General features: G+C 41.9%; 1 long non-coding RNA gene across 1 annotated transcript in view; it reads right to left on the reverse strand.

Annotated features, from left to right (window-relative positions):
* The window catches only part of LOC133249741 (uncharacterized), a 271,661-nt gene that overhangs the window by 234,395 nt on the left and 10,614 nt on the right, over nucleotides 1-26,652 (reverse strand). The window lies entirely within an intron of this gene.

The following is a 26,652-nucleotide window of genomic DNA, read 5'->3' on the forward strand; positions in this document are numbered from 1 at the left end:
TGGATTCTTTACCACTGAGCATCCAGGGAAGCCTCTACACGTGTGACGAATACTTTCATAAGCTTACATTAGAAGTTAGCATCCTTTCATATTAATATGAAAAACATCTTTCAGCATTTCTTGTAAGGCAGGTATAGTGGTGATGGATTCCCTCAGCTTTTGGTTGTTATGAAAAGCTTTATCTACCCTTCATTTCTGAAGGATAACTTTGCTGGGTAAACTTTTCTTGGTTGGCAGTTGCTATGTGACAATGCTGGTGCTTTAGGTTTTGGAACTGTGAAAAATATCCATTTATAAGCCATGCAATTTGTGGTATTTTGCTATGGCATCTTGAATGGACTATATCAATTAAAATAGAATTGTTTATTGAAATTATTTTTCTCTGGTAGTGCTTTCTTCCTCCTTCATGTATTACACACTTTGGTCTTGATGATTGTATCCCTAAGCACTTTACATATACATGTACCTCTATATACAGATATTTTTCAAGATGATCAATAAGATTGTAATTGCATATGTTCAATATTTTTCCTATGAAAGAACACATGGACAGGTTTCTAAGTCAGTACATTCAGTTATACTTCAGTATTCTTTAAATGCTATATAAAACTGGATAGTATGGACAATGTGATTAAAAAAAACACTTTTCCATGTAATGAAAATCTTGGTTGTGCCCAATTCATTGCTCTTGTAAGCCTGTTCACTGGAAAAGTTACAAAACTATTTAAGGATATGTATGTGTGTGTGTGTGTGTGTGTGTGTGTATGTATGTATGAAAGATTGCTAGCAGTGCAATACAATCCTTTCAGTTCAAGGAACTGAGAGATACAGAGGGCAAGAAATTTATCTAAGGCCAGATTTAAACCATGTCTGACGCCAGTGATCATAAAATTTCCATGAAACGCTGCCAGCCTTTCAGCTTATATACTTAATAAGGAAGAATGGACTCATTAATGTGATTGATAGATGCCTTGAGTAATTTTTGAAATCTAAGGCAGTAACTGTCATGTATTTTCATCTTGTCACTCTTTTGCTAAGTATGGTTCTTAAACGTCAGGGATGTTTTTGTTGGGAGGATGAACATTACAAGTTTTTTTTGGAATAGAGAATTGAGGCCCTGGGTCTTCAGATTCTTTTCTTCTCTCCTCTCTTCCTTTTTCCCTTTTCTTTTCTTGGTTATTTATCCAAGGCTGCCCATAGGCATAATCTGAGTACTCTAGTACATTAGCCTATGTAAGGGGGATACAAAAGAACTCTGAACAATGGGAGCGACAACAAGGAAGTTAATACTCTACAGTAGGGATAGGGTTAAATGGATAGCTTGGCCATAAGAGAAGGTGAAGAGTCTTTTCTGCTTGGAGATGGACATAGCTTGTAATGCTTGAGTTGAAAATTGAAGGATGAGTAGACATTTTTCAAGTAGGGAAGGCATGCTAATCATAGGGAACAGGATGTAAGCGCTTGGTGTTCTGAAAATAATTGGTACAATCAGACAAATGTCTATTTTCTATCCTGGGATTGGGAGGAGTTGCAGTGGGAAGTAAGAAAAACCAAATCACAGAAGGCCTGTCCCCTGAAAAAACTCGGTCTCTCTTGCCTCCAATCTTGTCTCATGTTGCAGTAATCATCTAGCTGAAAGATGAGGGCCTAAACTGTGGGATGAGACAGGATAGATGTGAGAGATTTAAAGATTGAATCAATGCCAGCTGAAACTTAGCCAGGGTCCTAGTTCTGTTGAGCCTCAAACTAATTGGGAAACAAAGTTAGCCAAGAGATGGGAAAATTGGTAGTTAGCCAATTTCTTGTCTGATTCAAGATTTCCAGAGTTACTTGATATATCCATGTCCAAGGCACTTTCTCAGGGACAATAGAAGGCATTTCAGTGTATGGGATTCTAAATTGCTTTTCAGGAAAGTGTGAGAGTAGTTAAAATTTACAAAACAATCCTGAAGTAATGGGTTAAAGATAGAGTTCAAAGGTTGAATCCTGGTCAATCCTAGTGTAAAAGGTTGCTAGGACTTGAGTCTTGGTACAGTGTATTTCCATTGCAAAGGACAACAATAAATGATGTCTCTCTTGCTTTGTACTGTATCATAGTAATTGAGATGTTTGTTTCAAAGGAAAATAACATAGAGGAACATTAATACTATCCCCATTCCTAAAATTCTCTCCTACCTTCTTTTTCTAACTTCACCAGTGTGATAGTTTGGACTGTCCACACCAGCAAATTCCTGACTAATCAACTTCAGAAATCTAAATGAATGATGCTCCATTTAAAAGCAAAAAGGCCCACTGGCCCTTGTAAATAGAAAATAAACTTAATTCCATGAGCTACTTAATACCTTCTTATTTTCAGGAGCAGAAGCATCAGGCTGAGAAAATGTGTAAATAGGGGCAGAGCTGAAAGCTCCCCACAAGAGTCAACTGAAGATAAATGCATTAGGGCTAGGACCTCATGTGGGTGGCAATTCCGCAATCAGTATATCTGGAACAACACCACCAAGAAATAAGGCACTGGAGAATTTTGACACTTACATTAGTGGATGCAGCAAAGCAGGGCCCAGTCATGTGCCCATGCCTGGTTGCCAAGAAGACAAGGAAAAATTGAGTACTTCTAGATTTGCAGCAGGATGTAAGTAATGTTAGATACCAAGGCTCACTTAGGACCCAATAAGAATGCGTTCATGCTGGGTATAATCTGTTGCCACAGTAATGCTGTATTAAAAACTACCACAGACTTAGTGGCTTAAAACAGCCATTTATTATGATCACAAGAGAATGGGTCCACTGGGTAGTTCTGCTGGGTTTAACTTGGCAGTTCACTTGGTCCTGGCTAGGCTTAGTCTGGTGACTGGCTTGTGCTGGCTAGTCAAGAATGATCTCAGCTGGGGTTATTGGCTCTATTCTATGTATTTCATCTTCCAACCAGATTCCCTGAGCAAGTTCTCATGGAAATTGCATGGGTCTAATACCCAGGCTTGGCACACTGTCAGTTCTACCACACTCAACTGGCCAAGGTCCAGATTCAAGGGATGGGGAAATTATAGTTCCTCCCATGAAGAGGTAGAATCTAAGACCAATTCTAAAACAGCCGCAATTCTCCACCTCTCCTATATCCGATTTTTTTTTTTTAATTTTAGCCACCTAGCCACCAGCTTCTTTTCTATTCTGATATTATCAGTAATTATAGGTAAATATGCATGCATGGGTCCTTTTTCACACAAATGGTTATATTTTCACACAACTTTGTACTTGATTATTTGCATTTTATGCAACTTGAAGTATATCCCATATTCATAGATGTATACATCTGTGGCATTAATTCCTAAAAGTAGAATTACTGAGTCAAAGTGTATATGCATTTTAAAAATTTGATAGTGACGAACTGCCCTCCATAAGAAATAGTACTTTTATGTACTTTCCCACCTAGAAATCTATGCAGTTGTTTTTCCAATTCCTTGTCAAAATGTCAATCATCAAACCATTTTATACTACAAATATGATTTTTAAAAAGGTATTTCAGTAAATTTTAAAATTTCAAATGTACAGAAAAGTTGCAAAGACAGTAAAGTACTGCCATATCCCTTTCATCAAGATTTCCCAATTATGAATGTATTTGCTGTGTAAGCAACTTTATATGAATATCTATTGCCATTACTTGTTTTCTGAGCCACTTGAAAGCAAGTTGCTAACATGATGCACCTTCACTTCTAAATCTAGAATACAAAGACTCTCTCCTACTTATGAATGGTTGCATTGTGGCTTTATATTAGGATGTCAACACTGATAGAAAATACTATTCAGAAGTGATGGTGTGCTCTTCTCAGTTTATCACATCAGGAGGCACATGACATTGACCCACCCACTACTGTCTATGTTAACTCTGATCACCTGCTCAAGTTGGTGTCTGGTGAATTTACACAGGGAGAAGCCTGCCATTTCCTCCTTAGCAATTGAGAAGTATTTTGAGTGAAGATTTATATTAAAAAAAATTTTTTTTAACGTGAACCAGTTTCAAAATCTTTATTGAATTTGTTAAAATATTGCTTCTGTTTTATGTTTTGACTTTTGGCTGAGAAGCATGTGGGATCTTAGCTCCCAAACCAGGGATCAAACCCACACCCTCTGCATTGAAGGGCAAAGTCTTAACCATTGAGCCACCAGGAAAGTCCTTTGTGGTAAGTTTTCTAATAAGAAATGGGGTCCTGGGCCAATTTCAAATATCTACCCACCAGCCCTAGCATCTATTGACAATTCCTACTTGAATCAATCAGCATTATAATGGTTGCCAAATGGTTTGGTATTTTTCACATTTCTTCTACATTTATTAGTTGATATTCAACTGTAACGGAGAAGGCAATGGCATCCCACTCCAGTACTCTTGCCTGGACAATCCCATGGATGGAGGAGCCTGGTAGGCTGCAGTCCATGGGGTTGCTAAGAGTCGGACACAACTGAGCGACTTCACTTTCACTTTTCACTTTCATGCATTGGAGAAGGAAATGGCGACCCACTCCAGTGATCTTGCCTGGAGAATCCCAGGGATGGGGGAGCCTGGTGGGTTGCCATCTATGGGGTCGCACAGAATCGGACATGACTGAAGTGACTTAGCAGCAGCAGCAGCAGCAGCATTCAACTATAAGGGCAGGCATTTTCTTTTCTCTAATGTGTTTATATTAGTATGTGCTTATATAATTCAGTGCATTACAATCCATTACTGTCCTTTATTTTTAAAATTTAATTGAAGTATAGTTGATTTACAATATTGTGTTTCAGGTGTACAGCATAATGATTTAGCACTGCACACTACACGCCATAATAGGTCATTGCAAGATAATAGGTATAATTCCCCATGCTGTACAGTGTATTCTTGTTGCTTATCTATTATATATATATATATTAGTTTGTATCTGTTAATCCCATGTACTTAATATTTCCCTCCCCACTTCCTTCTCTTTTTTTGGTAATCACAAGTTTGTTTTCTATATCTGTGAGTCTGTTTTGCACATACATATGAATTTGTAGGTGGGGTTATACAGTTTTTGCCCTTCTGACTGACTTATATCACTAAGCATAACACTGTCTAGGTTCATCCTTGCTACTGCAAGGGGCAGTATTTCAATTTTTATGGCTAAGTAATATTTTATGTCATATATACCACATCTTCTTAATCCAGTCAGATATTGATGGGCACTTGGATTGCTTCTGTGTCTTGGCTATTGTATATAGCACTGCCACAAACATTGGGGTGCATGTATCTTTTCAAATTAGTGTTTGTATTTTTTCCAGATACAGACCCAAGAGTGGAATTGCTGGATCGTATGGCTGTTATAGTTTTAGCTTTTTAAGGAATCTCCATGCTGTTTTTCGTTGTGGCTGCACTAATTCACATTCCCATGAACAGTGCAAGATGGTTCCTTTCTCCACATTCTCACCAGCATTTGTTGTTTCCGGATTTTTTGATGATAGCTGTTCTGACAGTTATGAGGCAATACCTCCTTGTGGTTTTGACTTGCATTTTTCTAATAGTGCTATTGAACATCTTTTCCTGTGCCTGTTAGCCATCTGTATGTCTTCTGAAGAGACATTTCTCAGAAGGTCTCTGTCCATTTTTAAAAATTGCGTTTTTTTTTTTTGTGGTTGTTATTGAGCTGTTTATCTATTATTTCCTTTGTGCAAAAACTTTTAAGTTTAATTAGATCTCGTTTGTATATTTTTGCTTTTATCTCTTTTCCCTTAGGCTGATTCAAGTAAATATTGTTAATGATTTATGTCAGAGTGTTCCATCTATTTTCCTCCAGGAGTTTTATGGCATTTGGTCTTTAAGACCATTTTGAGTGTATCTTTCTTTGTATATGGTGTGAGGGAATGTTCTAATCTCATTGTTTTACATGTGGCTGTCTGGTTTTCCCAGCACCTTTTAAGCGACTGTTTTTCTCCATTGTATAGTCTTGTCTCCTTGGTCATAGGTTGATTGACCATAGGTGTGTGGGTTTATCTCTGGCTCTTTATTCTGTTCCACTGATCTGTATGTCTATTCTGGTGCCAATATCACACCGCTTTTATTACAGTGCAGTATACTCTGAAGTTTGGGAGGATTATACCTTCAACTTTGGACACTTTGCTCAGGATTTCTTTGCCAATTTGGGGTCTTTTGTGGTTCAGTATTTTTCACAGAACTAGGACAAATACATTTAAAATTTGTTTGGAATACAAAAGACTCCCAAATAGGCAAAAGAATCTTGAAGAAGAACAGAGCTAGAAGTAGCATGCTCCCTAACTTCAGGCTCTATCACCAAGCTCTGGTCATCAAAACAGTATAGTACTGGAAAAAAACAGACACACAGATCAGTGAAACAGAACAGAGAGCCTAGAAATAAATCCACACACTTACGGTCACTTTACCTACAAAAGAATGCAAGAATATACAGTGGGGAAAAGATAGTTTCTTCACTAAGTATTGAGGAGAAAACTAGGCAGCTACATGTAAAAGAATGAAATTAGAACATTTTCTCACAGTGTATACAAAAATATTCCAAACAAGTTAAAGATCTAAATATAAGACTGGAAACCATAAAACTCATGAAGAAAACATAGGTAGGGATTTGTTGTTGTTCAGTCACTTTGTCATGTCCAACTCTTTGTGACCCCCACGGACTGTAGCATTCCAGGCTTCCCTGTTCTTCACCATCTTGTGGAGCTTGCTGAAACTTGTGTCCATTGAGTTGGTGATACCATCTAACCATCTCATCCTCTGTCATCCCCTTCTCCTCCTGCCTTCAGTCTTTCCCAGCATCAGGTTTTTTTCCAATGAGTCAGCTCTTCTCATCAGGTGGCCAAAGTATTGGAAATTCAGCTTCAGTCCTTCCAATGAATATTCAGGACTGATTTCCCTTAGGATTGACTGGTTTGATCTCCTTGCTGTCTAAGGGACTCTGAAGAGTCTTTTCCAACACCACAGTTCAAAAACATCAATTCTTCAGTGCTCAGCCTTCTTTATGATCCAACTCTCACATCCGTACGTGACTACTGGAAAAACCATAGCTTTGACAATATGGACCTTTGTTGGTAAAGTCTCTACTTTTTAATATGCTGTATAGGTTTTAGACATAAATTGTAGTAAGATCTTTTTTGGATCTTTCTCCAAAGAGAAAACAAAAATAAAAAACAAATTTGACCTAATTATACTTAAAAGCTTTTACACAGCAAAGGAAACCATTAACAAAATGAAAAGACAACCAATGGACAAGGAGAAAATATTTTCAAATGATATTACTGATAAGGGGTTAATATCCAAAATATATAAAAAGCTCATATAGTTCAACTTCAAAAAAGTAAACAACACAATTTAAAATGTGCAAAACACCTGAACAGACATTTTTCCAAAGAAGGCACACAGATGACCAATGGACACACGAAAAGATGCTCAACATTGCTAATTATCAGAGAAATGCAAACCAACACCACATGAGATATTACTTCACATCTGTCAAAATGACTATCATGAAAAAGACCACAAAAGACAAACATTGGCAAGGATGTGGATAAATGGGATCCCTTGTACACTGTCTAGACAACATATTAAAAAGCAGAGACATTACTTTGCTGACTAAGGTCCACCTAGTAAAAGCTATGGTTTTTCAAGTAGTCATGTGTAGATGTGAGAGTTGGACTATAAAGAAAGCTGAGCACCAACGAATTGATGCTTTCAAACTGTGATGTTGGAGGAGACTTTTGAGACTCCCTTGGACTGCAAGGAGATCCAACCAGTCCATCCTAAAGGAAATCAGTCTTGAGTATTTATTGGAAGGACTGATGCTGAAGCTGAAACTCCAATACTTTGGCCACCTGATGTGAAGAACTGACTCATTGGGAAAGACCCTGATGCTGGTAAAGATTGAAGGCAGGAGGAGAAGGGAATGACAGAGGATGAGATGGTTGGATGGCATCACCGACTCAAGGGACATGAGTTTGAGTAACTCCGGGAGTTGGTGGTGGACAGGGAGGCCTCACATTCTGCAGTCCATGGAGTCTCAAAGAGTCAGACATGACTGAGCTACTGAACTAAACTGTACACTGTTGGTGGGAATGTAAATTGGTGTAGCCCCTGTTGAAAACAGCATGGGGTTTCCTCAAAAATGAAAAAGAGAACTACCATCTGACCCAGTAATTCCACTTCTGGGTATATATCCAAAGAAAATGAAAACACTTATTCAAAAAGATACACACACACACACACACACACACATATATACACATACACAATGGAATACTTCTCATCCAAAAATAAAAAAATAAAAATTTGTAGTTTACAACAACATGGGTGGATCTGGAGGGTATTATGTTTAGTGAAATAAGTCAGACAGAGAAAGACAAATACCATATGTTATCACTTACAGGTGGAATCTTCAACCAACCAACCAAAGACCTGGGTTCATGGAAACAGAGCAAACTGGTGGTTGCCAGAGTGGAGGTGGGGGTGAGTGAAATGGGTGAAAGGGCCAAGAAGTACACATTTCCAGTTCTAGTTAGTAAGTCATGGAGATGTAATTTATAGCCTGATGATTATAGTTGATAATACTATATTGCTTGTTTGAAAGTAGCTAGTAAAGTGGATCAGAGAAGGCAATGATAACCCACTCCAGTACTCTTGCCTGGAAAATCCCATGGGCAGAGGAGCCTGGTGGGCTGCAGTCCATGGCGTCTCGAAGAGTTGGACACGACTGAGTGACTTCACTTTCAGTTTTTACTTTCATGCACTGGAGAAGGAAATGGCAACCCACTCTAGTGTTCTTGCCTGGAGAATCCCAGGGACAGGGGAGCCTGGAGGGCTGCCGTCTATGGGGTCGCACAGAGTCAGACAAGACTGAAGCGACTTAGCAGCAGTAGCAGCAGCAGCAGCAGTAAAGTGGATCTTGAAGGTTCTCATCACAAGAAAAGAATTCTTTGTACCAATGTATAGTGACAGATGTTAGCTGGATTATTGTGTTGATCATTTTGCAATATACACAAACATCGAATCATTGCCTTGTACACCTGAAACTAATTATAATGTTATTTTGATTGTATCTAAAAAGAAAATCTATGGTGTGGCTTTTGGAATCATAGCTGGAAGCTTGCCCTAGAATCTGTGTCAAATGATTTATAGAGCTGATGAGAGAAAACTCTTCAGTCCCTGCCTACTTTTCAAGCTCAAGTAGGCTCAATTGTCTGTGCCTCACTCTGAGTGGATACACATGGTTATTGGACTGAGATGCAACTTTCACTACAGCAACATTTTAGAGTTTCAAAAGTGAAAAGGAAAAGAAAGTGTTTCTTTCATCACTAATACTGATGACCATGTAGGAGTTTGAAGGAGGGACCTATGAATAGAACCACTCTTCTTCACCTGACTTCAGAACAGATTGGGACATAGAAAGGTTGATGTAGAGATTACTTTTTTTTTTTTTTAATCTTTTTTTTTTAAGCTGATAAAGCTGTTGGGAGAAATGCAGTTTAGCTTTTTGGTCAAAAAGACTTGCAAATATTGCACCCAAAGTTACATTTACCCACTCAGCATAGGCTAAGCTGGATTCTGGCAGGTTTCCCTAACAAGGTCCAGCCCCTGAAAAGCTTATGGTATAGAGAAGCAGAACAAATGAGAGCACATACCTTTCTCAGAGACAGACAGACCAGAGAAAGAGGTGCTAAGGCATCTCCCATATCCTTCCCCTAAACTCCTCTATCACCAGTGCGCAATCTCCATCCTCCCAGTTTTCAGGTGGAGCAACTTCCATTTTGGGTGAGTGTTCCCTCCACCTTCCAATGTGTATGTCTCAAAACTTGCCTTCAGTCATCTCATCCATCTAATATTCATTTCTTTTCAAGAGTTCTTAGGTTTTTCCCCCTTCTGGTGTATCTTTCTGGAAATGAAAACAATAGCCTAAAATATTTCAATTTTATAAAATAAGTTAATTTTTAATCTTGATCAACGATAGGTATAGTGGGTGGAGTCCTATGTCACCCAGAAGTACTTCAGGAGTGAAGTACTTTTCACCCACTACTGAGAATGTTCAGCTGTCAGTCTTGAAGTCTTGCCTGAAGAGAAGCAGTTTCTCTGACAGCACAGTCTCCCTAGAACAGTCCACATTCAATGACCGATTATCCTACTCATTAATGCCTTTGCCTCTTTGATCCAACTCAGAACCACAGCAAGGGATCCTCTCTGCTTCAGAGATTCCCGAGAACACTGGTGAGGCCTTTCGAAACTATGAAAGTGAAAAGTGAAAGTGTTAGTCACTCAGCCGTGTCTGACTGTCTTGTGACCCCAGGGACTGTAGCCCTGCCAGGCTCCTCTGTCCATGGAATTCTCCAGGCAAGAACACTGGAGTGGATAGCCATTCCCTTCTCCAGTGGATCTTCCCCATCCAGGAATCACACCCAGGTCTCCTATATTGCAGACAGAATCTTTACTGTCTGAGACATCAGGGAAGCTATATAACCAAGGGTGGTCCAAATTCCCCTTATGCCGATTCCTTCTTTCTACCCACCCCTTCCCCATGTGTTTAGTTTAAGAGCAACACTTAATAAACTTCCTGTATGCTGTTATTTGTATCATAGTAATAGCATATTATGTCCCTGGGGACCCAGCTGTTGCAAGTTGGGTCCCCAGGAATGATCCAAGAAAGTCAGTGCTAAGAAACATTGTCACCAGCCAGCTGGCCATGAGGACCCTGTGGTGAGATGAACACTGTCCCCCAATTCATCTTCATTCAGAACCTCAGGAGGTGATCTTATTTGGAAACAGTACTTGCAGGTATAATTTTAGTTAAGGGTTGAGATGAGATTATGGTAGATTAGGGTGGGCTGTAAATCCAGTGACAAAGAGGACACAGAGAAGGCCATATGAAGATAGAATCAGAGAGTGGAGTGATGCTACCACAAGCCAAAAACATCTGGAGCCATCAGAAACTCAGAGGCAAGGAAGGATTCTTCCCAGGAGCCTTCAGAGGGAATATAACCCTGATGACACACTGCTTTTGGACAGATCTAGCCTCCATAATTATGACAAAATAAAATGCTTGTTGTTTTAAGCCGCCCTGTTTGCAGTTACAACAGTTCTAAAAACTAGTACAGACTCCATCACTGGTGATAGGCAGTGTACTGATAACGCCTGGTGCAAGGCTGAATTATTCAAAGGCTGAAATTGTTAAAAAGTTCACTGATGGTGAAATGGAAGGAAATGAACTAGTGGGTGCCCTGGATCAGGCATTTGAGAAATATGGGGAAATACTAACCACATATTGCTAAACACAATTAGTATTTTGGGAAAATAACCAAAAGTTGAGTGTTTAATCCATAATCAGATACTATAAAGAGGACTTCTGGCTTTCACACTTAGCTTTTGAAGAGGCTCTTTTCTCTTTCACCAGCACTGTGTGCTTAGTTGCTCAGTCATGTCCAACTCTTTGTGACCCCATGGACTGTAGCCCACCAGGCTCCTCTGTCCATGGGGATTCTCCAGCAAAAATACTGGAGTGGGCTGCCATGCCCTCCTCTGGGGGATCTTCCCAACTCAGGGATCAAACCCACGTCTCTCATATTGCAGGCAGATTCTTTACCGTCTGAATCACCCCCAGAAGGCAGAGCAAATGGAGGACCAGGCCCTGGACTTAATCATAAAGGTAGCAGAGCTCCAAAGAAGGTTCAGTTCTCAGCTAGGCAAGTATGGAAGACCAAGGTCAAGGTTCTGGTTGGGACAGAATGGGGTCACTTTCAAATTCCTGGATCCCTGGGAACCCATGATCCTGCAGAACATTTCCAGTCTTCCCTGTGCTCCGTTGCCCAGTCGTGTCTGACTCCCTGTGATCTGTGGACCATAGCCTGCCAGGCTCCTCTGTCCATGGGATTCTCCAGACAAGAATACTAGAGTGGGCTGCCATTTCCCTCTCCAGGGGCAGTCTTCCCTATTAAAGATTAATTAATGGGGTTCATGATGGTGCAGAACCCCAACCCCCTGCCAGACCTATACTCAGTCAATTAGATTTCAGTCACAGTATAACCCAGCTGGGGAGTGCTAGGCTGATTAGGGAGAAAGGGAACTCTACCCCAAAGGAAGTTTCTTGGGCCAGAAGGATGCCATGGGGAATTCACATAAGCCTCAATGGGAGAATCATAACCTAGTCTACTAGGGTTCTGGACAAGGTTATTTGCAGCAGAGAATTACTGTTTGAAAAACAGCTTCTGGCTCACTATTGGGCCTCGCTGTAGACAGAGCATCTAACATGGTATATCAAGTGACGATGCAGCCAACATTGCCCTTCATAAACTGGGTTAAACCAGAACCCACAAATTCTTTGGATTGAATGGATGGAATGGTACAACTAGGATTGAGTATGAATGCGGCTGGAGGACAGACAGCAAAATAGACAGCCAGACCTCCAGGTCATTCATTACTATTGCACTTGTGTCGTTCCCTCGAGTCATACCCTAGGTAGCATCAGGGTCCCTTATGACCAGATAAAGATGTCAGTCCTTTGAAGAGTTTCAGCCAGCCTAAACTGCTTCACAGGATGGCATGGTGGAGACACTGTCTACCAAAGCACTGAGTATGAGCTAATGAGGAAGGCATCAGCATCACTAAAAAGTTCGGTAGTGGCTGCCCCAGCCAGAGTTGACAGTAGGAGATGCCACTCTAAGACTGGCGCCACTGGGAGCAAAGAGCAGGATCAGATTTTGAAACAGTAGAGGCAGGCAATAGTGCATAAGCATCAGAAACCTAGGGGACACAATCACTGTCATCAGCAGATGGTCAGAGTGGCAGCCAGAGGGTTACAGTCTGGCTCAAAGGGATCTGAGGTCATGAGGACATGACCCGAGACACGAAGTGCATGAAGGACACCCTGAAGAATGTGACATAGCCCACTATATATGGATGAAGTCAGACATTAGAGAAAACGCCTATCAGAGAAAATGGAGAGAGAGCTGGATGAAGCTGAGAGAGCCAGTAGGCTACATTGCATGTCTAATCTCCTGTGGAAAGAAGTAAGGTTGCGTGGAAGCTTCTTAAACTGAGTGCAACTCTAAGGAAAATTTGGCAAGGCTACTGAAGAGTCGTTGAGCTACTGTACCTCCCTGCTTATCCTGCCAGAACATCCAGTGTGAGGAAGACCAAGGGTTATTTGTCCCAGATAGTGGGGACAAGATGGTAGCTCCATCACTGACTTGGCTTTGAGGGGATTTTAATCCCATGAGTATATATTTCAAGAGGAAACTAACTTGGTTGTGGAATTCATTAGACAGTGGGATTGCTTTTAATCATCAACTGGCATCTCTTTAAATCTAGGGCTTGCTTGGTATTTAATCAGGCAATAACAAAATGTTGATAAGAATCACAACCCACATTGCTTTTTCATATTACACAACTTGAGACATTAAAGTGATTCCAGATAAATTAACTTTGAGCACCACTCTGCTTTTGGATGAACTCTATTAATCAAGTATATTTTATAATTATTGTTCATTTACTCATCAAGCCCTAAGGGTAAGTTAAAGATTTTAATCTTCTGGAAAATGCATGCCAAAGTATGAAATCAAGAAGACTGTGATAAAAGGCAAAGGATATCTAAAATGATGGGGCTACCACAACTGACCAGTTCATAAATAATATCTGTGTAATTTTACAGGCTGGTTGCCAATAATTATGTCAGCTACTCTTGCTAAGGAAGTATCCCATTCCAAGATATTAAAGTTAGACCTTACTACAGAAAATTCAATAATTTCATCATGAATTTACAAGGTTTTAATAAAAACTTATTAATCAAATTGTATAGACTTGGAATATCTTTGAAAGGATACTCTCTGTTGGGGGGGTCATGGCAGTCAAGCTTATGATGGAGATTAATAGTGTTCATTCTTGTGTTAGAATTTGCTTATTATGTCAATGTACTAATTGAAAAATTATGATCCAAATCAAAACTATGATCCAAAAAAAAAATCATAGTTGGTATAATGATCAATTTAAAATCACATAATAGTTTGATACTGGGATATACTTAAGGTAGGAAGTATTGGATTTACATATAAACATTTACATACTTGGAGTTCTATTTTGTTGAAACCTTGATCCATCTCTAGGAGACCTTTTGTAGGATAACAATCTAACCATAGTCAATGTGGAATGATCCAGGTTTGGGGAAATATGTCAAAGTACCACAAATGCAAGTGAAAAGTGAAAGTCGCTCAGTCGTGTCCAGTTCTTTGCGACCCCATGGACTATACAGTCCATGGACTTCTCCAGGCCAGAATACTGGAGTGGGTAGCCTATTCCTTCTCCAGTGGATCTTCCCAACCCAGAAATATGAACTGGGGTCTCCTGCTTTGCAGGTAGATTCTTTAACAACTGAGCTATGAGGGAAGCCCAATGCCACAAGACCACACCACAGTAGTCCCATGAGGCCATACCATGAGTCCTAGGTACTGGGGAAAGACATTTCCATGTTAATTCTGGGGTGAGGGATGAGATGTATTTTTAGACTAGGGGAAGTAAGGAGGCTTGGAGTACTTCTGCGGGTGGAGGTGAGATCCATGTGGAGACAGACAAGAGTGCTGGGAATGCACAAATATCCTCTTGGTGTCAAAAATGGCATTGTGGAAACATCTCTTCCTGAGCAGCTGGGACGCAGGGCAGCAGCCTCTACCATGGGGCCCCAGATTCAAGGGCCTTGGTCTGAATTCTGATCCTGCTACTGAGTAGCAAGACTGGCATTTTTGACATGTAATTGTTGCTTTGCCTTCCTGAGTTTGGGAGGAAGACGGTCATGGGGGTCACCAAGAGACAGCTGGATCGGTAACAGAAAAGCAGCAGCTTGCAATGACCAGGTGAGGAGAAAAACTTGAGATAATTATTCCAGGGACATGTGAGATAGTACATTTGCAAATAGCTAGAAATCAGTGTCCTCTTCCCTGCAATATTTGGCAAAAACAAACAAAACCAAAACAAACCTGTGGGGGATAGGCCAATAACTTGGCCTTTATGGAGAGTGTAACATAGCTACAAGCTAGGGACCTTGATGGTGTACCCTGTACAAGCCCCAATATCAGTAACTTCATAGACTAGCAGGGAAAGATTCCTCCAAAATGATCTCTGATGATCACTTAGTTCAGGAGCCTCACAATTGAGATCTCATTCTGGGCAGCCCAAAGCAAGATGTTTTAGCCTCCTGTGTCTGGTGTCTCCAACCCCATAGAGGAAACAACCCCATCAGGGCTAGATGAGCCATATCCTCCCACTGGTGCCTGCATCTCTGACCTTTGAATAAGGCTCTAAGTTCCTGATTGGCAACGTACCAGAAGAGTTATTTATTACACTCTTATCAACCGAGGAAAAATGATGCCTGTTACTTAAGGGATGCCAAGATTCTCTGAGCAGGCAAATTTGTCAGACAATTTTCATGAGGACGTTTTTAGAGCAAGAGCTAAGGGATACAGTGAGCAACCTCTTCCATATTCCTGGAGCAAAGACAGTGAGGGATTTCATTAGCCTGGGTTTGTTTTTTCTTTCTTTCTTTTTTTTTTTTTAAATAGCATCCCTTGATGAAAGCTGAAGGCGTGACACCAAAATATAACACAGCAAACGTGATTGTGTGAGAGGCCAAGAAAATATCGTCCAAGTACATGAGGGTTCTTTTCAATCTGAGGCTGGAATGTAGAATAACAAGAATTGGATGTGCTGCATAACCACTAATCAGTTCTTCACAAATACCACTTTCCTCAATTAGTCTTTTGGAAAGCGGCAGCAGGTAAGTTGAAATTAATCTCTATTAAGGGTGCAGAGGAGAATTGTTTTGCTTGTTCAAAGTTTATCCAGTCCTTCAAAGAATCAAATGAGCATGGGGTATAGTTAATACCCAACATCGTAGTAACTAAGCAGATTAACTGAAGCCTCTGATCCAGATGAATTCCCATCTCTCTTTTGTTCGGGATAGACTTGGAGGTCCACACAGGCTAAGGCAAAGTTTTTAATGTCCCAAGTTTACTGAATAATCTGTTATAAGCTGGAAAGAACTTCCTATACATTTAGACCTTCAGGCTAAAGGCTCATTTTACCCAGTTCTAGACACACACGTCTGGCAGTTTCTTTTAATTCCTGAAAGCCTGCTTGGTTTCAGGGACTATATCTGCCCTTGGGTATCTGGTTATTTCTGACCAAAGGAACAGAAATCTTTCCCTATTATGATCCTGAGTGAATTCCTGAAATAGAGCTGGTGATTCCATGTGAGTGAGTGTTAGTTGCTCAGTTGTGTCTGACTCTTTGGGACCCCATGAACTGTAGCCTGCCAGGCTCCTCTGTCCAGGGGATTTTCCAGGCAAGAATCCTGGAGTCGGTTGCCAATTCCTTCTCTGGGGATATTCCGGACCCAGGGATCAAACCCGGGTCTCCCTCATTGCAGGCAAATTCTTTACTGTCTGAGCCACCAGGGAAGCCAGGAAAGAGCTAGCTCCGCCCATGAGGATCCCCTGTGCCATGAAAGTCTAGGAATGAAGAATGAGAGAGGATAGTATCTACAGGTTCAGCTAAAGAGTTTAGATGACAGAGGATATTTAGCACATTTGGTCTCAGCTCCTTACCTTCAACAGAGATGTTGAATATCCCATTTAGCTAGTTTCTCTTTTGGCAAAGTAGGCTTTTTATGCCTGGCGGAGTTTATCTACTAAACAGATTAACAACTTCACAAGAGATTGTTTTCTATTTATATGGAATTATCCATCAGAAAGCTAACTCTAAAAGCTACTGTATAAAAACCTGATCTAACCCTGGTTACTAAGACAGACTGCTTAGAAATCCACATGAAGACAAGTATGCATCCAAATTAAAACAGTGCATTTTAAGATCCCTTTCAGATGACTCATTTCACCAGCTCAGTTGATGACAAAACAATGAGGTCTGGATCCAAAGTCAATGTCCCTCTATGGGGACGATATACTTGGACTCTGAGGGAGGTATGGATTTTAGATGGGCCCACGGGGCATCTGGTCCCATCACTTCATGGCAAATAGAAGAGGAAAAAGTGGAAGCAGTGACAGATTTTCTTTCCATGGGCTCCAAAATCACTGCGGACGGTGACTGCTGCCAGTCACTGCCTGAAATTAAAAGACATTTACTCCTTGGAAGGAAAGCTATGACAAACCTAGACAGTGTATTAAAAAGCAAAGATATCTATCTCTTTGCTGACAAAGGTCTGTATAGTCAAAGCTATGGTCTTTCCAGTAGTCATGTACAGATGTGAGAGTTGGACCATAAAGAAGGCTGAGCGTCGAAGAACTGATGCTTTCAAACTGTGGTGCTGGAGAAGGCTCTTGACAGTCCCTTGGACAGCAAGGAGATTAAACCAGTCAATCCTAAGAGAAATCAACCCTGAATATTCATTGGAAGGACTGATGATGAAGCTGAAGTTCCAATACTTTGGCTACCTCATGCAAAGAGTTGACTTATTGGGAAAGACGCTGTTGCTGGGAACGATTGAGGGCAGGAGGAGAAGTGGGTGACAGAGGATGGGATGGTTAGATAGCATCACCGATTCCACGGACATGAGTTTGGGCAAACTCCAGGAGATAGTGAAGGACAGGGCAGCCTGGCATGCTGCAGTCCATGGAGTTGCAAAGAGTTGAACACAGCTTAGTGACTGAACAACAACAACACAGGGCAATACCAGCAGTAATTCTCTAAGTCATAAGGCTTATAAGATGTGGGGAGGTGGGGTCAGGAGTATCTCTTCAATTCTGGCTAGCACTGTAGACGGGGAGCACGTAACAAGCCCAAGAGTTAACTGCTGGGACAGACCAGCTGGGACCAGGCTCAGTGCTTCGACCAGGAGATGGCAGTGTCTAATCACACAGCAGAGCTCACAGAGCCGTGAGACACCTTGGCTGGATGGAGCCGCAACTGGGGAGCTTCTGAGAGGGCTTCCTGGGAAGAAATGATCAGCATGTGACTGATTCATGCAGTCTTAGGACATCTGGGGTCCCACAACTATGGGTAAAGATACATAGTTCTTGGGAGGAAAAGGGCCGCTTTAAGCTAATCGGCCCAATCAGAGGCTGACTAACAGAGGACCCCAAGAAGGAGAGGAGAGGCTGAAAGGCCAAAGCAGAGCAAACATAAACCAGAGAAGAGGAAAGAGTTGGACTAACAGGTGTAGGTCTCAGAAGAGTACGAATCCCAGGGAGGCCAGAGGAAAGACCGGTTCTGTCAATGGCAATGTGGAGGGGACCGCATTTCAAAACACCAGCATACATGGCTCTGTTGAGCTCCCCTTTCACTCCAATCCCAAAGAAGGGCAATGCCAAAGAATGTTCAAACTACCATACAGTTGCACTCATTTCACATGTTAATAAGATTATGCTCAAAATCTGTCAACCTAGGCTTCAGCAGTATGTGAACTGAGAACTTGCAGATACATAAACTGGGTTTAGAAAAGGCAGAGGAACCAGAGATCAAATTGCCAACATCCACTGGATCATAGAAAAAGCAAGGGAATTCCAGAAAAACATCTATGTCTACTTGATTGACTACACTAAAACCTTTGACTGTGTGGATCACAACAAACTGTGGAAAATTCTCAAAGAGATGGGAATACCAGACCACCTTACCTGCATCCTGAGAAACCTGTATGCAGGTCAAGAAGCAACAGTTAGAACTGGACTTGGACAATGGACTGCTTCCAAAGTGAGAAAGTACAACAAGGCTGTACATTGTCACCCTGCTTATTTAACTTATATGCAGAGTATATCATGCGAAATGCCAGGCTGGATGAAGCACAAACTAGAATCAAGACTACCAGGAGAAATATCGATAACCTCAGATACTCAGATGACAGCACCCTTATGGCAGAAAGTGAAGAGGAACTAAAGACCCTCTTGATGAGGGTGAAAGAGGAGTTAAAAAGCTGGCTTCAAACTCTACATTCAAAAAATGAAGATCATGGCATCTGGTCCCATCGCTTCATGGCAAATAGAAGGGGAAAAAGTGGAAACAGTGAAAAATTTTCTTTTCTTGGGCTCCAAAATCACTGCAGATGGTGACTGCAGCCATGAAATTAAAAGATGCTTGCTCCTTGGAAAGAAAGCTGTGACAAATCTAGATAGCATATTAAAAAGCAGAGATATTGCTTTACCAACAAAGGTCTGTATAGTCAAAGCTATGGTTTTTCCAGTAGTCGTGTACAGATGTGAGAGTTGGACCATAAAGAAGCCTGAGCACTGAAGAACTGATGCTTTTGAACTGTGGTGTTGGATAACACTCTTGAGAGTCCCTTGCACAGTAAGGAGATCAAACCTGTCAATCCTAAAGGAAATCAATCCTAAACATTCATTGAAAGGACTGATGCTGAAGCTTCATACTTTGACCACCCTATGTGAAGAGCCAACTCATTGGAAAATACCCTGATGCTGGGAAAGATTGAGGGCAGGAGGAGAAGGGGAGTGACAAAGAACAAGATGGTTGGATGGCATTGCCAACTCAATGGACATGAATTTGAGCAAGCTCTGGGAGAGAGTAAAGGACAGGGGAGCCTGGCATGCTGCAGTCCATGGGTCATAAAGACTCAGACACAACTTAGCAACTGAAGAACAATAATAACTCTTGCAAAATAGATTATGCCCCAAACATATACTGAATGAGCATAGCTGGAAACAGGTGGGTAAGACATAGACTGTCCCTACCCTCTTGGATCTCTGCTTTCTGGTTAAGGCACGTGACCTCTTTTACTTGCCTTGGGAGGGGTATTCCTTACTGTAGTTCAGCAATCTTTTCTGTATGGATCCCTCTTCTTTGGAGGTGCTGCTTGCCAAAAGCATGATGGTCCCTGGCTTATATGCACTGCTTTGGGGGTCTACTAAAATGGAAATGGTGGTGATGGAGGGGAGGACTTTTATGAGATAAGAGATATTATGTTCCACAGAAAGAAAACAACCTACTATACCATAGCAACTTTGGTTCTAAAATATAAACCCAGTAAACTTTTAGGTGATTCGCTTAGAAACTAAACTAAGAAAATAACTTTCTTAGAAACTAAACTATCTAAGAAATAAGTCTAAGAAAATAACTTAGAATGGTGGTTTATAATTATGAAACAGTGGTTTTAAAATACTTATTAAATATGCTTTTACTTATTAAAAACTAATACTTAATGGCCTTGGGTGCTGATTATTTCCTGGTGGCTCAGACAGTAAAGAATCTGCCTGCAGTACAGGAGACCTGGGTTTGATCCTTGGGTTGGGAAGATACCCTGGAGAAGAGAATGGCTACCTACTCCAGTGTTCTTGCCTGGAGAATTCCATGGACAGAGGGGCCTGGCAGGCTGTAGTCCTTGGGAGCCGCAAAGAGTTGGACATGACTGAGTGGCTCATACTTTCACTTTCATTTCTTATTAATATAATATCAATATATATATTTTTAGTATTTATTTATTTGGCTGCACTGGATCTTGGTGATGGCACACAGAATGTTTGATCTTTGTTGTGGTATGTGGATCTCAAGTTGCGGCATGTGAGGTCTAGTTCCCTGTTCAGTTCAGTTCAGTTCAGTCACTCAGTCATGTCTGACTCTTTGTGACCCCATGAATTGCAGCACACCAGGCCTCCCTGTCCATCACCAACTCCCGGAGTTCACTCAAACTCATGTCCATCAAGTCGGTGATGCCATCCAGCCATCTCATCCCCTGTCGTCCCCTTCTCCTCCTGCCCCCAATCTCTCCCAGCATCAGAGTCTTTTCCAATGAGTCAGTTCTTTGCATGAGGTGGCCAAAGTACTGGAGTTTCAGCTTCAGCATCAGTCCTTCCAATGAACACCCAGGACTAATCTCCTTTAGGATGGACTGGTTGGATCTCCTTGCAGTCCAAGGGACTCTCAAGAGTCTTCTCCAATACCACACTTCAAAAGCATCAATTCTTCGGTGCTCAGCTGTCTTCACACTCCAACTCTCACATCCATAAATGACCACTGGAAAAACCATAGCCTTGACTAGATGGACCTTTGTTGCCAAAGTAATGTCTCTACTTTTCAATATGCTATCTAGGTTGGTCATAACTTTCCTTCCAAGGAGTAAGCATCTTTTAATTTCATGGCTGCAATCAGTGATTTTGCAGTGATTTTGGAGCCCCCCAAAATAAAGTCTGACATTGTTTCCACTGTTTCCCCATCTATTTCCCATGAAGTGATGGGACTAGTTCCCTGACCAGGGATCAAATTCAGACCTCCTCCACTGGGAGTGCAAAGTCTTAACCACTGGACCACCAAGAAAGTCTCAATACTTATTAAAAATAGTGGTTTATACTTATAAACTGGTTTTTATTTAACTCCATTTGGTAATCAGTGATTGCTGGCACTTGTTCTAACACTGACAACCTCATCTGGAGCATCTGAGTAAATGATTTGTCCAAAGTAAGTCATCTCTGAGAGCTGGACTTGCTGTGGGTCCCAGAACTCCTGATTCAGTCCAGTGAACTTTGTTCATACATCGTGTTACAGTCTACTTTATGCAGGCAGAAATTGTACCCATATACTCTTTCAGGTCCCATGGGTTCATACTTTAAGCTGTAGGGGTTTTGAACATTAGTAAACTGATGCTGAGGCTGAAACTCCAATACTTTGGCCACCTTATGCAAAGACTCATTGGAAAAGACCCTGATGCTGGGAGCGATTGGGGGCAGGAGGAGAAGGGGACGACAGAGGATAAGATGGCTGGATGGCATCACTGACTTGATGGACGTGAGTCTGGGTGAACTCCAGGAGTTGGTGATGGACAGTGAGGCCTGGCGTGCTGCGATTCATGGTGTCGCAAAGAGTCAGACACAACTGAGTGACTGAACTGAACTGAACTGAAACTCTGTGTAACATTCCTGTGTGAGAAGGTACTGGATGGTGATCAGGAAACCTAGGTGAATAAACCTGCACTGTTGTGTTGACACAGAACTGTGCTCAGGGCAATGGGACTGAAGAAACTGGTGCTCCATCTCCCAGTCCTAGCCTAGCAGTTCTTCACAGGGTGTCATTCTAGACACCCAACTGTAGACTATCAGTCATTCTTGAGGCCTCTCCAAAATACTGCAATGCCCATTGTAGGTACTGTTCTCTCTTCATGTCAAGATGGAAGACCAGATCTTGACCTTAGATACTTGTATTTCAGAGTCAGATGGTTGTCAGGCAAATGGAAAAGCCCCTAGGGGAGGATCCAGCACCAAGCAGAAAGCCAGACAATGAAGCAAAATAGTCTGCCCCCAAGGACACAAGGAAATTTTAATTGGTCGTGCAATTAGTGACTCAAGGGGTCTTTAGGGGTATCCTGGTAGTAACTTTAGAAAGCCCCATTGTCGGGCCAGATTTGAATAAAACATACATCAAGGGTCTCTTGTGCTTTGCTTTCAGAATACCCTGTCCTCACATTTACCTTAACTTGCCAAGCTGTTGAACTTACTCTGATTCCTTAAGCCACTGCGGCAGCTCACATCCAGACAATGTGGCATTCCTTACATGCACCATTATGTTCTGCTTAAACAAAACAGTTTTAAACCAAAGGAATGACCTATTTTGAATATTTACAGTTTAGGCAAGTGTGCCACAGCAGTTTCCAGATGCCCATGGTACATGCTCTCAGCCACTTATGACTTCACACCTGAGGAGCTGTTTATGTCTTATTCATGCTGGCAGTGTGCTCCCCAGGCTCACACCGGACTTCTGAGGAGCTTGGCTTTTGCCAGTCCAGACCCTTTTCTATGTGCAGCTTGGAAGAGCTAAGTTGTTTTTCAGGAACAACTGAGAAGCATACCTTTGCAGAAGGGTGACAAGCTGGATCATGGACTTCGATACTGCACCTCAAGGTGGCGCTTCCTTCATCCCTATCTGATGCTTCCCTTCATACACTCCTGTTTTCCAGGTGTGGGGCAGTTTATACAGGATGTCATCCCAAATTCTTATTTCAGGTTCAGCTTTTAGGAAAACCCAAACTAAGACTCAGGCCCCAGCTTCAGGAAATTTGGATCACTCAGGAGAAAAGACAGCCTATAATTTTAAAAACTGGGTGAGGGAAAAGTACATCATGAGCTATAAACCACCGTAAAGCATCACTCAGTGATGAAAGAAGAGACTAGAGATGAGGATAATTCTTGACTTCAGGGAACCTCCGTTCAATATTTTAAGCTTCCTCCATTAGTAAAAGAATAGAAAAAAATGGTGACTTCTGGTGTCTACCCTGTCTTTGCTGCCCCCTGCAGCTGCTCTTCTCTCATTCTTTTAAAGGGTAGTTTTTGCCTCAATTATAAAGTAGATCTAGGATTATATGATTCTGGTTGAAAGGCTGAGGGAGACTGTCTTAAGAAACTGGTGTCCTGTGCAAAGAGTTCTGTGAAATGCAATATTTCCTGCCATATTGGTAGGCAAGAAATGTGACAGACACCAGTGATTTCTGGCCTCTCAGTGTGAATGAGGGCTCCCCAAAGGGAACACAATGCCTGCGATCCAGCCACCCCTCACCATGATTGCTGAGGAGCTGGTGAGCAGATGCAAGCAGCAGCCCCACACTTGCCACCCCTTATGGGGGCAGGAAACAGGATTTGGCCCCAGATAGCTGAAGTGCATATGAAAGGAATGAATTCAGTGAGCCAGAGGCTTGCGTCTTCCCATATATAGAAGAATGCTAAATTCCTTAGCTTGATATCCGGTTTTCCTTACTGTTGTTGCTGTTCATTCGCCCAGTCGTGTCCGACTCTTTGTGACCCCATGGACTGCAGCACAACCAGGCCTCCCTGTTCCTCACCACATCTCCCAGAGTTTGCCCAAATTCATGTTCATTGCATCAATGATGCTGTCCAGCCATCTCATCCTCTGATGCCCTCTTCTCCTCCTGCCCTCAGTCTTTCCCAGCATCAGGGACTTTTCCAATGAGTCGTCTGTTCACATCAGATGACCAAAAATACTGGAACTTTAGCGTCAGCAAGCAGTCCTGCCAGTGAATATTCAGGATTTATCTTCCTTAAGACTGACTGGTTTGATCTCCTTGCTGTCCAAGGGACTCTCAGGAGTCTTCTCCAGCACCACAGTTTGAAGGCATCAATTCTTTGGCGTTCTGCCTTCTTTACGGTCCAGCTCTCACTACTTATGAATAATCTTTGATGTTCAGATTGCCTGTCCCCTTTGTTGCAAACTGTTATGTAGCCAGACTCCCTCTCCTGCCTCCTCAGAGCAGTTTTTTAAGAGCTACTGAGATGCTGTCTCCTGGGCTTGGAGTTCTTAACAATCCCACCAAATAAAATAAAAAACTCTCTACTTTCATATTGTGACTATTTTTTAGTTGACTGTTCCAATTCAAGATGGTGACATCAGAAGCTCCTGAACTCATGTTTTCCCACAGACACACAGAACAATTTCCTCTGAAAAAACCTCCAGAAACTGAGTGGCTCCTGTACATTAGGTGAATAAGGAAAAAAACAAAAACAAAAACAAACCTACATCAAAAAGGACAGGATGAAACATACTCACCATAAACTCCACCCTGCAATCAGAAGGGAGGTTCCAATTTTCAGTTTCTCCCTGAGGTGGAATGGTTTAGACCCAACATCAAGTGGCCCAACTTTTAATATTTCCACCTGGGAGATGAAAGTGAAAGTCACTCAGTCGTGTTCAACTATTTGCGACCCCATGGACTGTAGCCTGCCAGGCTCCTCTGTCCATGGGATTCTCCCAGCCAGAATACTGGAGTGGGTTGCCATACCCTTCTCCAGGGAATCTTTCCACCCCAGGGACTGAACCTAGGTCTCCCGCATTGCAGGCAGATTCTTTACCACCTGAGCCACCAGGGAAGCGCTATGGAGGCCCCCCTAAATACCTAGCTCAGAAAGCCAATAGGGCTTGCATCCACGAGGTGCACCAGATTATAGCAAACAAACAGTTCTTAACAGACCCCTGAGGACTCCCCGTGGACATCCCATCGGCTCAGTACAGAGGCAGCAATTAGAAATGCCCATCCTGAAGTGTTTTCCTGAAAGAGGCCTATTTGCATTCTTAAACAGTACAGCCTGAGGGTTAATCTCCTAATTTAGCACACATCTAGGGTGACAGAGGTTGTCTCTGGAGACCAGGGAGGCCACTGGGAGCCATCTCTGGATCCTTTCTCTGCCCTCTTACAGGTCACTAATAACTTCCTGAAAGATGCTTTTGCATATGTCTGGAGCACTGACTTTTCTGTCTCTTGGCCAGAAGATGCACTCTTTGATCACATGGCTATGGTAGCCAGTGGGGCTCCTGTTCACAGGTCCCACCGGACAGTAGCCAACAAGAATCAGCTCTTAACCAGCTATCTCCCCTAGGACTCAGTGCAGTGGGAGCAGACAAAAACATCCAGCTCCCAGTCTTTCTCTGAAAGAGATCTACTCGCACACTTTAGAAACTGCTGCCTGAGGTTCCAGCTTCCAATCAACCAGCATGTAGGTGCTGCCTGAGATCCTCCCTCTGGGACACTGACAGGTCTTGGTACACTCAAAAATATTGGGAGCCACTAAAACAAAGGAGTCAGTTTAAACAACCACAAATATTTGAGAGAGAATTAAGGACTAGGGCTGATAAGTTTCATTTTCTACATAAGGCCATTCCTTTAGGACTGGGAGGAGTAGCTGTTTTATTTAAAGTGAAAAAATCAACACAAAGTGTCAAGGAAAATGAATAAACAGGAACACTTTCCAAACAAAAGAACAAGATAAAACTCCAGAAACAGACCTTAATGAAACAAAGGTGATTTACTTGATAAAGAGTCCCAAAAATGGTTACAAAGATGCTCACCATGTCAGGAGAACAATACATGAACAAAGTGAGAATTTCAAGAGAGAGAGAAAATATAAGAAAGTACCAACTGGAAATCACAGAGCTGAAGAATATAATAACTGAACTGAAAAATTTAATAGAGGCAGTTTGACCATAGACTAGATAAAGTAGAAGAAAAGATCAGCAAACATGAACATGGGGCAGAGGAATTCATCTCATCAGCAGGCAAAAAAAAGAAAAAGAAAGAGAATGAACATAGTTTAAGGGACCTTTTAGGAGGCTGCAGTCCATGGGGTCGCTGAGGGTCAGACACGACTGAACGACTTCACTTTCACTTTTCGCTTTCATGCATTGGAGAAGGAAATGGCAACCCACTCCAGTGTTCTTGCCTGGAGAATCCCAAGGACAGGGGAGCGTGGTGGGCTGCCATCTATGGGGTCGCACAGAGTCGGACATGACTGAAGCGACTTAGCAGCAGCAGCAGCAGGACAATATCAAGTGGATCAACATTTGCATTATAGGGATCCCAGAAGGAGAATAGAGAGAGAAAGGGTCAGAAAACTTACCTAAAGAATAATGGTTGAAAACTTCCCTAACCTGGGGAAGGCAACAGACATCTAGATCCAGGAAGCCCAGAGAATTTAAAATAAGAAAACACAAAGAGACTCTGCTAAGAAATGTTATGATTTAAATGACTAAAGTTAAGACAAGGAGAGAATCTTAAGAGCAGCAAGAGAAAAACAATTTGTTACATATATGGGAACCTCACAAAACTATCAGTTGATCTTTTCAGCAGAAACTTTGCAGGCTGGAAGGGAGTGGCATGATGTAATCAAAGTGCAAGGAAAAATTGCCAACTG

Source organism: Bos javanicus, chromosome 6 (genome assembly GCF_032452875.1).
Source record: "Bos javanicus breed banteng chromosome 6, ARS-OSU_banteng_1.0, whole genome shotgun sequence".
Classification (NCBI taxonomy): Eukaryota; Metazoa; Chordata; class Mammalia; order Artiodactyla; family Bovidae; genus Bos; species Bos javanicus.